The sequence below is a fragment of the Stegodyphus dumicola genome, chromosome 6 (assembly GCF_044657685.1).
Source record: "Stegodyphus dumicola isolate Sdum_Otavi_A_Nest chromosome 6, ASM4465768v1".
NCBI lineage: Eukaryota > Metazoa > Arthropoda > Arachnida > Araneae > Eresidae > Stegodyphus > Stegodyphus dumicola.
The window spans coordinates 195318598-195331357 of record NC_140773.1 but is presented as its reverse complement, the minus strand read 5'-3'; the positions used below and the strand labels follow the sequence as shown (position 1 = coordinate 195331357).

General features: G+C 32.3%; 1 protein-coding gene across 2 annotated transcripts in view; it reads right to left on the bottom strand.

Annotated features, from left to right (window-relative positions):
- Window positions 1–12760, bottom strand: part of LOC118195824 (protein Wnt-5b-like) — a 995694-nt gene that overhangs the window by 619958 nt on the left and 362976 nt on the right. For both annotated transcript variants that reach the window (XM_085819314.1, XM_085819315.1), the window contains exon 3: window positions 10578–10642. The gene's annotated coding sequence lies outside the window, so the exon portion shown is untranslated. The remainder of the gene's footprint in view (window positions 1–10577; window positions 10643–12760) is intronic.

The following is a 12760-nucleotide window of genomic DNA, read 5'->3' as shown; positions in this document are numbered from 1 at the left end:
AATAATTTTAAAATGAGCAAAGCTTTAGAATATACAGTCTTGCAAGCTAGACATAAAAATGTCCCCCCCCCCCCGTAAAGTGTTGCCATTGCCGTTTTGAAATCGTTGAGTTTGTTAATCGAAAATTCGTTGAAGTGTTACAAAATATTAAATACATAATAAAACAAACTCCAAATTTGGGCTTCCGGTTGCTTATATTCGAGTGGAGGACTACGTTATTCAAAATTCGATATGTCTAGGTACCGTTGTGTTTTTATAATGCTAGAAACATACAAACATTCATGCAGATTCTTCATTATTGAATTTCTTTAAATGTAATGCTGGGCTCTAATATTTGGTGGCAACAATGTGAAAAGTGTGACGCCTTTTTATAGTGGACGACGAAAATTCCAAAACAAAATTAATAGCCCTTCTGGGCAAAATGTCCCTTTGAGACAATATATATGCTGATTATATTTATGCTTTAATTTATTTTTGAATTATCTTTATTTTATGCTTTTCACTTTTTATCTGCACAGTAATTTTCGTCACTCAGTCTCTTAACGTTAGAAATCTTTTTCTAAATTGACATTTTATTTTTAGTTATGAACAAATGCAAACACTTTGCTCTTCAGTTTGTGTACGTACGCTGAATATGATCTCTAATTTTAAAACTAAATATCTCGGCCAGTTTCAGTCGCAAGGGAATCACACTTTTCATATTATGCTTATTATAATGGGCGTAACATTTCCCTAAATTTGAGTACAGGCACCGGTGGAAGACGTAAAATTTTAAATTTCGTAATTTGTGCAACATTGATTCCTTTTTAAATTAAAAAAATATCAAAACATGAAATTTTGCATCATTTAAAACATTTTTGCAACTGGAAGTACGTATCTATGTCCCATGGTTTCGAAAATAAACGCCGGATAAAAGTTTATGTATAAGAATTATTCAATAACTTTCACGTGAAATAATCCAAATTATTACTTCGTTTTAAGCAGTGGTTACCAAAAACTTACGCAGATGGTTTAATTAAATAACCAACTCAGGGCATCGTTAATTTTACTAATAAAAAAAAGCTTTTAATTTTCGGTTCCATAATTTCTCTTTTACGATTGCAGACAGAAACAACAGAATGCGACGGAACTGAAGAATAAATGTAATTAAAGATAGCCTGAAAAGCGGAAACATTTCTGTATAGCTTCATTTTAGTACTAGCTTCCTAAACGCTTGAGTTCAGAACAGGAAGCAGAAAAATCGTGGATGCTAACAAGATAAGTGGATATAAAGCGAGAAATTCCTCTCAAAAACATGCAACTAGATATTGCGTCATATATTGATTGTATAAAATCAATCATAAAACGAAGAGAAATAAGTAAACCTGAGACTAATTTATAGTGCTACGTCGAATAAAAGCAAGTTAAAGCAGGGACTAATATTTATTCGTATTCCGGATGAACATTGCTGAGCGCTAAAGGGCAACGAAAGTGTTAATAAACTGATAAGTGTTATCGGTAGACCTTCCGGTCAAAACTAGCCTATAAACAGTCAAGTTTTTATCATCGTAGGAAGTGTAGTAGATATCAAGAGAAAACTTTTGGATAAGGGTCGCCTTCTTTGCGAAATCTTTTAACAGTTTTATCGTCAGTGATTTTAGAGAAACATACACGCAAATGACAATGAGACTAGTTTTAGCGAAGTGAACTTACACAGTGTTGTTAGACAAACATGGTTATTCTACCATCTGATTAGAACTGGATTTTCTGATCAACTACAGCATACCGACAGCTTTAGTGTGAATATTATTTCAGCAAAGAATTTTATTGTCCTACTTTGAAAGATGTATTAGAAACTGCGTGCACTAGCTGATGCTTTTAGATTTCTAAAACTATAATAAGAATTTTTATTAATAATTTTAAAAAAATCTGAAAGCTTTCAGATTTTATATTACACTCAAGGGCGTTTTTTGAACGTTTTGTGTGTTACCTTTATTTATTAAATATGATGATTTTTGCGATTAAACCATAAAATTTAATTCAACGGAAATATCGCAAAATAATTTTAAAAAAGTATATATTTAGAATTTCTGATACACAGTCTCGCGTGCTGGAGATACAAATGTTTACTTTTTTTTTTTTTTTCCCTGGTACAGTGCTGCCACTGCTCGCTTTGAAATCGTTGAGTTTCTTAATCAAAAACTCATTAATGCTCTACAAAATATGAAATAGATAATAAAACAAATTCCAGATTTCAAGTTTGGGCTTTCAGATGCCCATATTAGGGTGGAGACGTACGTTATACAAAATTGGATGGCTGTATGTACCGTTGTTTCATCCCAATGCGAGAAACATACATACATTTATGCAGATTCTTCATTATTTAATGTCATTAAATATAATGCAGGCCGGTAATATTTGGTGGCAACAATTTGAAAAGTGATTCAGACTTTTTAAAGTTTTCGACGTAAAATTGTCAAAACGAAATTAATAGCCCTTCTGGGCTAAAAATATTTTCTCCTCGGGACCACGTCTAAAAGTAACTTCGAACATAAATAAAATCAGAGGTCAACACTACATCGAAAGGGGTTCATCTTTAAGATGGATAGCCTTAGAAAAGTTTAACTGTAAATTCTGAATTTTATAATGAAAACTAGCCGCTTGCGAGGTCAGTTGGCTAAAATTAAAAAAAGAGAAAACATATAATGAGTTTAATATGTTCAACTAATAGTTTCACGGATCCAGTTAATAATTAATAATCGTAGAATAGAAGAACTGCATTTATTGCTTTTAAATCGCTTATTAACATTACCGCAGTTTAAACGGTTCAGAGCCGATTCATACCTCTGGTGAAAATCGTGTCAATTTGTCTATTACCGTCCCTCATCGATTCCCTCTTTTTTCAATCATCTTTTCAAAAAGTCACGTTTTAAGACAGCGAGCACACTCTTTCATCAATTAAAACGGTTTAACCAAGGTGGACCTCGCAGCTTTTATCTGGCTCGGCTTTCAGTCTATAACATTTATGAACTATTTTCTTTCGATAATTTATTTTACAACTTTTATGTGTGTTTTAGTGTGCGGGGTTTACATTCGAATTTTAGCTTTGGGGGATGATGCTTGATTTCAGTAAATTTCGATTTCGATCAGACATCCACGAAAATATCAAAAGGTAAATTTAGAATAATAAACATCGATTGAAAATCGAATCGCATGCCATGCTTTTACATCGGTTTGAAGTTACTTCGTAGCAACTGGTGCATTGATCGGATTGTTAAGTGTCATAAGAACAATGGGCATTTATTATTTAATATTTGCTGTCTTAACAACTGTGTTGACAATGACTGTTTTGAAAAGAGGATGAATCGGGAAAGATTTCATGAATACGGTTTACTGTTCAGGAACGAGGGCCGAAAGCAGAAGATGAATCGGCACGGTTTTGACTCCAGAATAGAATGAAAAAAAAAAAAAATCGATAAATCAGCGTTCTGAGATTGTATCAAATAAAGGAAGGGGGAGAAGAAAAGGATCAACCTAACGGTAAAACTCGAGATTAAAAGCTCCTTAACATCCCGTAAATAGGTACAGATAGAAGTGACTGGATGAGCCAAACTTTACCATTGGGCGTATAGGTGTAGTCCCGTTGCATTAAATGTGTAGCTCCGCCCCACTTTTGATCCAGAACACCCCAGGGGACGGATCGGGATTTCCCACCTGTGGTAAGGGAATTAGTACCAAACCACTAGGAAAGCCTTTTTGATTCGCCAGTATTTTAAGTTGCCATGCCGTACACACGCTATACACTTACAAACATTCAGGCCTTCTCCGAGATTCGAATCCGTGTCCAAAGACAGGCAAACAGCATCGCTAATCACTATGAACCTCTGTAGCTTCAAAAGTCTTCATCTGGAATTTTTTAACATCGGTTTCAACGTTTTTCAACGTCCACTATTAAATTTCTTTTAAAACTGAGTGAAATTAAGTTAGGATAGATTGATACTTTTTTTATTGATTTATTGTAATCTTTGACGTTTTCTTTTAAGGCCCAGAAAGAAATCTGTTGCTATGTTTCATCTCGTTACTGGCCATGATTGCTTTTTAGAAACATCTGCATCGAATGAACATTTTCCCAACCGAAATTTTTAAAATGTGCAACCTTCACGAGAAAATGGATGTCTTTATCTGAGTCATCGCCGTGCACTTAATATTAGGAAACGAGACACAAAATAGGTTTATAGAGTATACTTTTTTTTTTTTTTTTTTTTTTTTTAGTTTTGTTGTTCACTTTTATTTTTGCTTGTTCTGTCTACATTTGTCTTTGTAATTTGCCAATAGAAAGAATAATAATAATAATAATAATAATAATAATAATAAAGAATGAAAGGAAATGAAAAAAAAAATCTGAAATCTTTCAGATTTTACATTACGCCCAAAGGGGTGCTTTTTAACGCTTTGTGTACGATCTTTATTTGTGAAATATCATGTTCTTCGCACTTAAACCATAAAATTCAATTCAACAGCAATATCGCAAAATAATTTTAAAATCAGCATATCTTTAGAATTTCCGATACACAGTCTCGCGCTCGTACAGTGCTGTCATTTCTCGCTTTGAAATCGTTGAGTTTGTTAATCAAAAAGTCTTTAATGTCTGACAAAATATGAAATAGATAATAAAACAAATTCCAAATTAGGGTTTCCAGATGCCCGTATTCGGTGGAGGATTACGTTATTCAAAATTGGATGGCTCTAGATACCGTTCTTTTATCACAGTGCGAGAAACATACATACATTCATGCAGATTCTTCATTATTTAATTTCTTTAAATATAATACAGAGCTGTAATATTTAGTGGCAACAGTGGGAAAAGTGAATCAACGCAGAATGCAAAAACGAAATTAATAGCCATTTCTGGGCTAACGCTATAAATAAATAAAACCGACTTTTGACTGCTTATTCACTCTCAGCTAGCTCTTTTAAGAGAAAACAGATTTTTAAACATATACTACTATCTTCTCAAGAGAGATTCGCATCATCAGACTAGTTTTGACTGGAATATACCGAGACCATTTGTTTCAGCAATACAGCACATATTTACTTTCAAATTCTGGTGGGATAAACAATTTATTTAAAATCTGGGGATAGTTCCATTGAAGATCATTGACTCACAGGTTATTTCCGTAGTTTGGATTATCGCAGTTTTGTTCAAAGTGATCATTTTGGGGTGTATCATATATAGACTCTGAATTATATTATTTTTCCAGAGGGTGTTGTTGACCGTGTAAAAATATTCATTTATTATTTATCATGAATAGAAATTATCACAAAGATGCCAAAGTCATTAACACATTCTCTTGACAACCAACGAAGTGAAGCAAGAAATGTCTCAATGCATAGACTTACTCAAAGTTTTCCCTCTCTGGGGGAGCCAGCGAGTAATTGTTCTCTTTAATGGTCTTGAAACGATTCAAAGAAGGCTGAAAACTCCCATGGGAAGTGATTTTAATGACAAAATTCTCATCAGGAGAACCTCATTTGTATTTGCATCCTCCCCTTCAGTCAGTAAAGAATTAATTACACAAGGAGCAAAAAGTTTGAGTTACTTACTTAAATTTTATTCTATTGCTTAGCGTATATTAATGGAAGGTTATTCTAAAAGTTGTAGCAATCGTTCTCAAGTCTTACTAACAGTTAAGTTTAATTTAAACACTATCCTGTCTTCTCTTCGATTCCCATCATACATATTCGCTCGGACCAAATTAAAAGCATCCGAATGACAGTTTGAAAGCTATTTAGGTTAACTAAAACTCATACCTTTTGCAGTATATACCCCTGCGCTGATGAGAATTAGATCCAGTTTGCTTGGAAAGAAACATTATTTATCGAAGACCCTAGCGATTCCCGTTTGCTGATCGAGATTGGTAAGTGGTTTTATAGTGATTAGCTGAGGAAGCAATCAAGTCTCTTATCTGACAGAAATGTGAATTGATTAATTTTAATATTCCAAAGAGATCGCTTAAGTGTTAACGTTACTGTACAGAATTAACAAATTTTTTTTAGTTGTAACCATTAAGAGTGGATAAATACAATTTTTCCGAGTTTTAAATCTGTGATTATACTGTTAAAGCAATAACTCATCGATTGTGCAGAAGTAACTCTGTAAAAAGTACTGTTTGGTAGCATATTGTTGCGTGCGAACGGGTTCCTAATATATTGAATGTACACAGGTCCAATGATAGGTTAATAAAAATTTATTTTACCTAAATAAATATTTCGAAGTTCTGGAATTTTCTGCAGAAATACACGTACAGGAGTTCACAGTATCACAGAGTACAATCAGGAGTTACGCATCAAACTGCTAAGACCGTTAAACGCAACGCAATGCAAAGCTCATCTAAAGTGAAAGCTAATGCGGATATCTCAGTTCACGCGGAACTGATAACTCGCAACAACAATAACTAAGCAACTCAGAGCAGATGGTCTTTTTCGGTCTTTCGGTCTTAAATAGATTTCGACCGTCCGCCGAGATATTTCTAATACTTTCTGCTTCTCGAGATTACTGGAAAGCCATACGAGGGCGGAATTACGGTTACAGCTAACATAGTGGTCAATTACATTTATTCAATTTCAATATATAGTACGGTGATACAAACACAGGACCCAATTGTCGCCAAGTGATCTCCAAATTACCAAAAACGTTGCCAAAACGGTTGTCACCTTGGCGATATCTCGCCAAATTATCGAGATACTCCTATACTCAATGTTAAATGCTCTTGCCCCTGTATTCTTACTCTTCCGGCATAGCTTCTCTTTAGATATTTCGTGGTACAAAAGAAATACAACAATTTTACTTACAATTTAACTAAACTTACTTATCTAAGTACAAAATTCGTAACAATATTTTAAAAGTAGTTTAACTAGCAGATATATAAGTTTATGAAAAAAAAAATGTCATCTTAAAGCCTATTTGTTTTAAACACTGAATAAAAATATATGTGTTTCTTGTACATATCTGAAGATCACGAAGATCGCGTTTGAAGGTTTCCGAGGTTTAACACTGTTCGTTGCTTTTAAAGCTCAGACGTAGTTAACGTTTTTATTTTCTCTTTGCTATTATGACTCCATTTCACTTACATTCGCTCCCTCTCGAGGATTCAGTTTTGCAAACCAGGGTTAAAAATTACGAGTACGTGTATACAACTATTATATGAAGTCAAAGGAAGCGTTCATAGGATGATTTAGCTGTGTGATCATAGTGAGAAAACTCATTAGTTTCATTCACACTTGTGGAACTGGGTTTAAGCCCTAACTAATCAAGGAAGGCAAATTTCCGCATGCGTAAATGTGCAAATAACACAGCGAAATCGTCGACCAGATATGAGATCTTGTTTGCTTCGCTGTAACTGGTCGATTCTTCTGCGTTCTGGTCTATAGTTGAAATATTGGAAATCTAGACAAATATTGAAATATTGGTTGGAATACTAAACAAAACCTTTATAAGAATTTCCTTGACGTGGTTACAAGCTCTGGTTGCCTAGGACCGAAGTTCGGTTGATATCAACTGCGGATGTAAAACCCTCGTGTGAAGGCGCTGCAAGAATCAATAAGGGTTTAGTTTCACGATGACGAAGCATAGTGCAACATAATGAACCATGTTCAGATTTATGAACCATAATATTCATTTATGAATTACGCTCAGATTAATGAACCATGGTGCAAAATTCGTTGGAAAAAATTCAGTACAAAAATCGACTGGAAATTTTGCAGATCTTATATTTACGATATTCTTCTTGACTGGCTTTTGAAATGCTGAGAATCAAAAAACAGACTAAAATATTGGTAAAAAAATGAAGAATTATGCATATTTTATGATTTATTGATGAATGACGTCAAATTATTCAACAATGATAAAAAATTATAATTATATAAGTATAAGAATCACTCATGAGTAATACACTAATCTCTAGTATCTATGTTCTCTTCAATGATGAAAAATTATAATTATGAAAATATAAGAATCACTCGTGAGTAATATACTAAACTCTAGTATCTACGTTCCCTTCAATGATGAAAATTAAAATTATGTAAATATAACACTAATATCTAGTATTTACGTTCATATACAAGAAAAAATAATTTTGATTAGGAGACAAATAAAAGTTAAAAATAAACAATTGAAGGATAAAATTTTTGGTTACAGTTAAATTCGTAACACAAATAAGGCATTCGGAAAGCATTATATCAATTACTACATAGTAATTTTTAAATAATCGAAGAATATAATAGCAGAAAGATGGAAGATCATTCCACAAATCAAATTCAAAAGATTTTCATTGCTCACTTATCTTTCAGAGCGCTTTTGTAGAGAATTTTTGCCTTGATAACTTAGCAGAGACGTTTTAGATTATTTTAGATAGAAAAATAATTCAAAAACTTTAAATACGCAAATAAATATTGCCATAACGTTTGCTTATTGCATATTTAACGTTGCATAAATAACGTTTGCTAATATAATTAATTTTTGAAGCTATGCTTAGAAATACATTTATTTTAAGATGAGGGTAAAAATTTTATAGGTTATAATTAAATTTTTTTTTCGAAAAACTTATAAAAATTATTTAAAAATACAAGTTCAAATTCGTCAACTTTAGCAATGATTGTTTCCCCTTGAATTTGCTATCTATATTGCATATTGTATCTATGGGAAAAAGGTAAATGAAAATTAGAATCATTAAGCGAATAAAAAAAATGAATCGCTTGTTTTAAATATTCGTCTTGTAATATTTGTAATTGCGTTCCCGACAATCTCTTTCCAACGTACTTGAGGTAGTACTCCATTATGACTTAGAACGCATGCGCAGAAAATTCCAATTAGAGTTACAAAGCTCAGAATTAATTTGAGACATCCTATGTCTGTTAGCTTATCAAGTATCTATGAGGTCGTGCACATCATTTTCGAGGCTCTACGTATAACGGACACGTATGCATCAGTACACGTACGCATTAGTAATAATGATGGGAATATCCTAACAATGATGCTCTCTCTGTATATCGTGGAATATTCAAATATTTGCAACGAGACGTATGTATGTAATAAGTTGGTGAGCGTTCGACAAAGAATTTCACCATGACAAGAAGTTAAGTAGAATTCCCAAAATAATGTCATTTTTATTGACCGGAAAATAATTATTATTTTTACAGTACAATTATTATTTTCATATATAATTCTATTCCATACCATTCATTTTGATTTCGAATGCAGAAACGTACACACAAGAAGATAGGATATTTGGTTGGTTTTTCTTTTGTATTCATCTATGTACGTTAAAAATATAATATTTATATTTTTACTGGAATAGTTAGATTAATGCTGAACATTGTGTAAAATCAATTATATATTAAAAAAAAAAGTGTTAGATTACTGAAAACGTGTTGAACACACTTTCCACGAAGAAATTTGGGCCAGTTGTCGAAATTTAACTTGCGTTTTCCATGTCTCGAAAGCGCGACTTAGGCTATATATTAGATTTATATAGCATTGTTATAACATACGTACTTTGACACAAAATAGGACTTTTCCTGAGGTATGATACCAATTTTTTCCCATATTTCGATAGGACTCAAATTATGCCTAGATATAAAATTTTGTAATTTTGGGTGAGAAATTTATGGAGACATTTAAAAATTTATCTTGGCGCATTTTTTTTCAGTTTGCACCAAGAATAAATCACTTCGCGAACTTCTTAATTTATAGAGAACTATTTTCCTTTACTTTTTTCATTGCACACGAGCGGAAAAAAAGGTCATCGTTCATTCTTTCAAATAATTTTTAACAAAGTCTGTAAACCATGTTTGGCCTTATTATCGATTATAACAAATATATCAAATTTCAAAACGCGCCAATATGTAAATTCACATATATCTTAGAAAATTTTGAATAGAGAATTAATTTTTGAAGCTATGCTTAGAAATACATTTATTTTAAGATGAGGGTAAAAATTTTATAGGTTATAATTAAATTTTTTTTTTCGAAAAACTTATAAAAATTTTTTAAAAATACAAGTTTAAAAAATAATAATAAAAAAATGGTCGAATTTAATTGGAATGAAAATAGATATTAATAACTAAGTATATATCAAATTCAAATAAGATGGAGGAGCAAAAATTTTGAGAGTTCATTTTTTAAAAGCTTCTCGTGCTATTTTCACAAAATCTGGTAATTTAGCATAATTTCAGTCGTAGAATCGAAATATGGGAAACATTTGGCATGTCATTTCAGAAAAATCCGATTTTGTGTAAAAATACCTATGTTAGGACAATGTATAAATTTAATATATATCACAAGTCGCTCTTTCGAGACATGAAAAACGCAATTTGAAATTCGTCAATCGGCCCAGTAGAAGGGTCGATATAGAACTGTCCCTTTTTTTTTCCCGCAGTGCACATCAAGTGAGCACGTTCGGTAATCCTCTGCAATATTTTATAGTATTTTCAAATAATTTTTTCTAGTATCTTTAAAAACACAATTTTCAGTTCACTTCTGTTCTCCCTGGACTTTTGTCTAATACTCATTTAATAATTTTAATCTATGTTGAACTTACCGTTTAGAGGCACCGAAGATCCTTTTTTTACAAATTCAAAAAGTGCAGCTTATCAATCTTAAAACCTGCAAAGAAAATGAAAACGAGTTAATTAATTAAATGTCTATCTTTTGCCTTAATTAAAACAAAATATATATTAAATTCGCTTTTCTCTATCTCTATTATTAAATAATGATAAATCTGCATGCATGTATATATGTAGTGTAACGTATTTGCGTTGCTACGCTACCAACATAATTTCACTAAGAAATGTAAATTACCGCAGACGATTATCCGCAAAGAATATCCGCAGACGATATGCTGGCTTAAAAATATTTTTCAGTTATTCTGTAAGTTTTGACTAATAAAGTTTGTTGTTTGTTCAAAAATGGCGAGATTTCTTTAAAACTTCATTACAGTATGTATGAAAATAAAATAGTGAAGAATTCGTATGCATGTATTTGAACGCCACATTTTGACGAGCATAATTTTGAATTTCTAAATTATCATTTATTTATTTTATATTTTTTGCGAGCTTAACGAAATTTTTGTTAACAAATACAACGATTTGAAATAGATTTGTTACCACTGCTCGAAATAAAACGTATTTATCCTCCGTATGCTAGCATATTGCTTTGAAACTGAATGAACAAATCTAATATTAAAAACAATGTGTTGCCACTGCCGGAAATAAAGTATTTCTATTTTGCCGCGAGCAAGTTTGAGTCCATTCGGCAAAGCGTAAGATATTTATTTTTCCTGGACTACGAACATAAAGAAACCGGACTAGTTGAACTGCTAAGTAGCTGTACTCATTAAAATTATTATACATATTTTGTTTTTTTATAATAACTATTTTAGGTTAGCCGAGCCTATTTTAGGATTTTAATAATTACTTTAGTTTAACCGAGCAATCGGCTAGCTCTTTACTGTAAAGCAAAAAGCTTTTTTATTCCAGTGAGATGTAATAAAATAATTTGAAACATAAAAGTCTCGATTTTCTCTCCAGTTTGAAGAAATTCTGGATATTTCTTGAGGCCAGTGTAACATGGCCCCAACTTCGCTGCAGAACTTCTCTGCAAGAGGGAGGTCACGCACCGGAAATTGTACTATATTTTATTTCCGAATACGAACCCAAGGAGGTTAGAATAAATGGAGTAAGCCTACTCCGTATATTCCCTGCAATGAAAATGAAGCCATGGCACTTCACGATATGACGTCACTACTTATCACGGCCGCTGCCATAGACGGGCTTTTGGTTGGTTTTGTGTATATTTTAATAGGGGTTATCTACATGTTAACTTTCATCATTTAATGTGTATAAGGCTTCCATTCTTATTATAATAATTAATATAAATGATTTTCTACGTGGTATACATAGAAAAATCACAAGCATGGCAAAAAACTGTTTCAAATTCAATAAAATCTAGGCACATGAAATGTGTCAATGGTAAAAATACGATTTGGTATAACGTAGAAGATGAGTGGAAATTTCAAGGATATTTTACGCAAATTATGCGTTAAACGGACACAAATTATGCGTCCAGAGGCACTTTTCTGAGCCTCCGGACGTTGATATTTGCTCCGAAAGGCAGTGTAATTTTATTTAACAATACGTTAGTCTTATTTGTATGCTCTATGACGACCATGATAAGTCGTGACGTCACGATGTTGACATTTTCTTGACTTCATTTTTGTGACGTCAGGCTTACTTCATCAATTCTAACCTCCTTGTACCAACCAAACTGCCACACACTTAAAAGGAAACATAACATGATATAATATTTCAACAGAAAAACATCATTTTGAAATTCATGCAGTAGTAGAATGTGATAGTGTTATAAGGGAAGTTCTACCCCTGAATAGCGGCAAGAAAAATTATTATTCAAAAAATTTATTTAATCAAGTTTTGTCATTCGGAAACATAAACCATTAAACACCGAATAAAGAAATGAACTCATTTTTTTAATCTAACTATGTAGCAGCTCATTTACAAACCCCTGGGGATTTCTACTTTTATAGAAGATTCTAATAATGTCTCTACCCTGCGAGCAAAGGCCTAAATAGGAGACTACAATCTATTTAATTATTATAATTAAGAATTAAGATTTCAGTTCTGAGCTACTGAGTTACTGAGCTCGGAGATTTTAATTTTTGCTCTGTGAGCGATTTTTATAATCTGTGATATTTGCCTTACGTTAAGA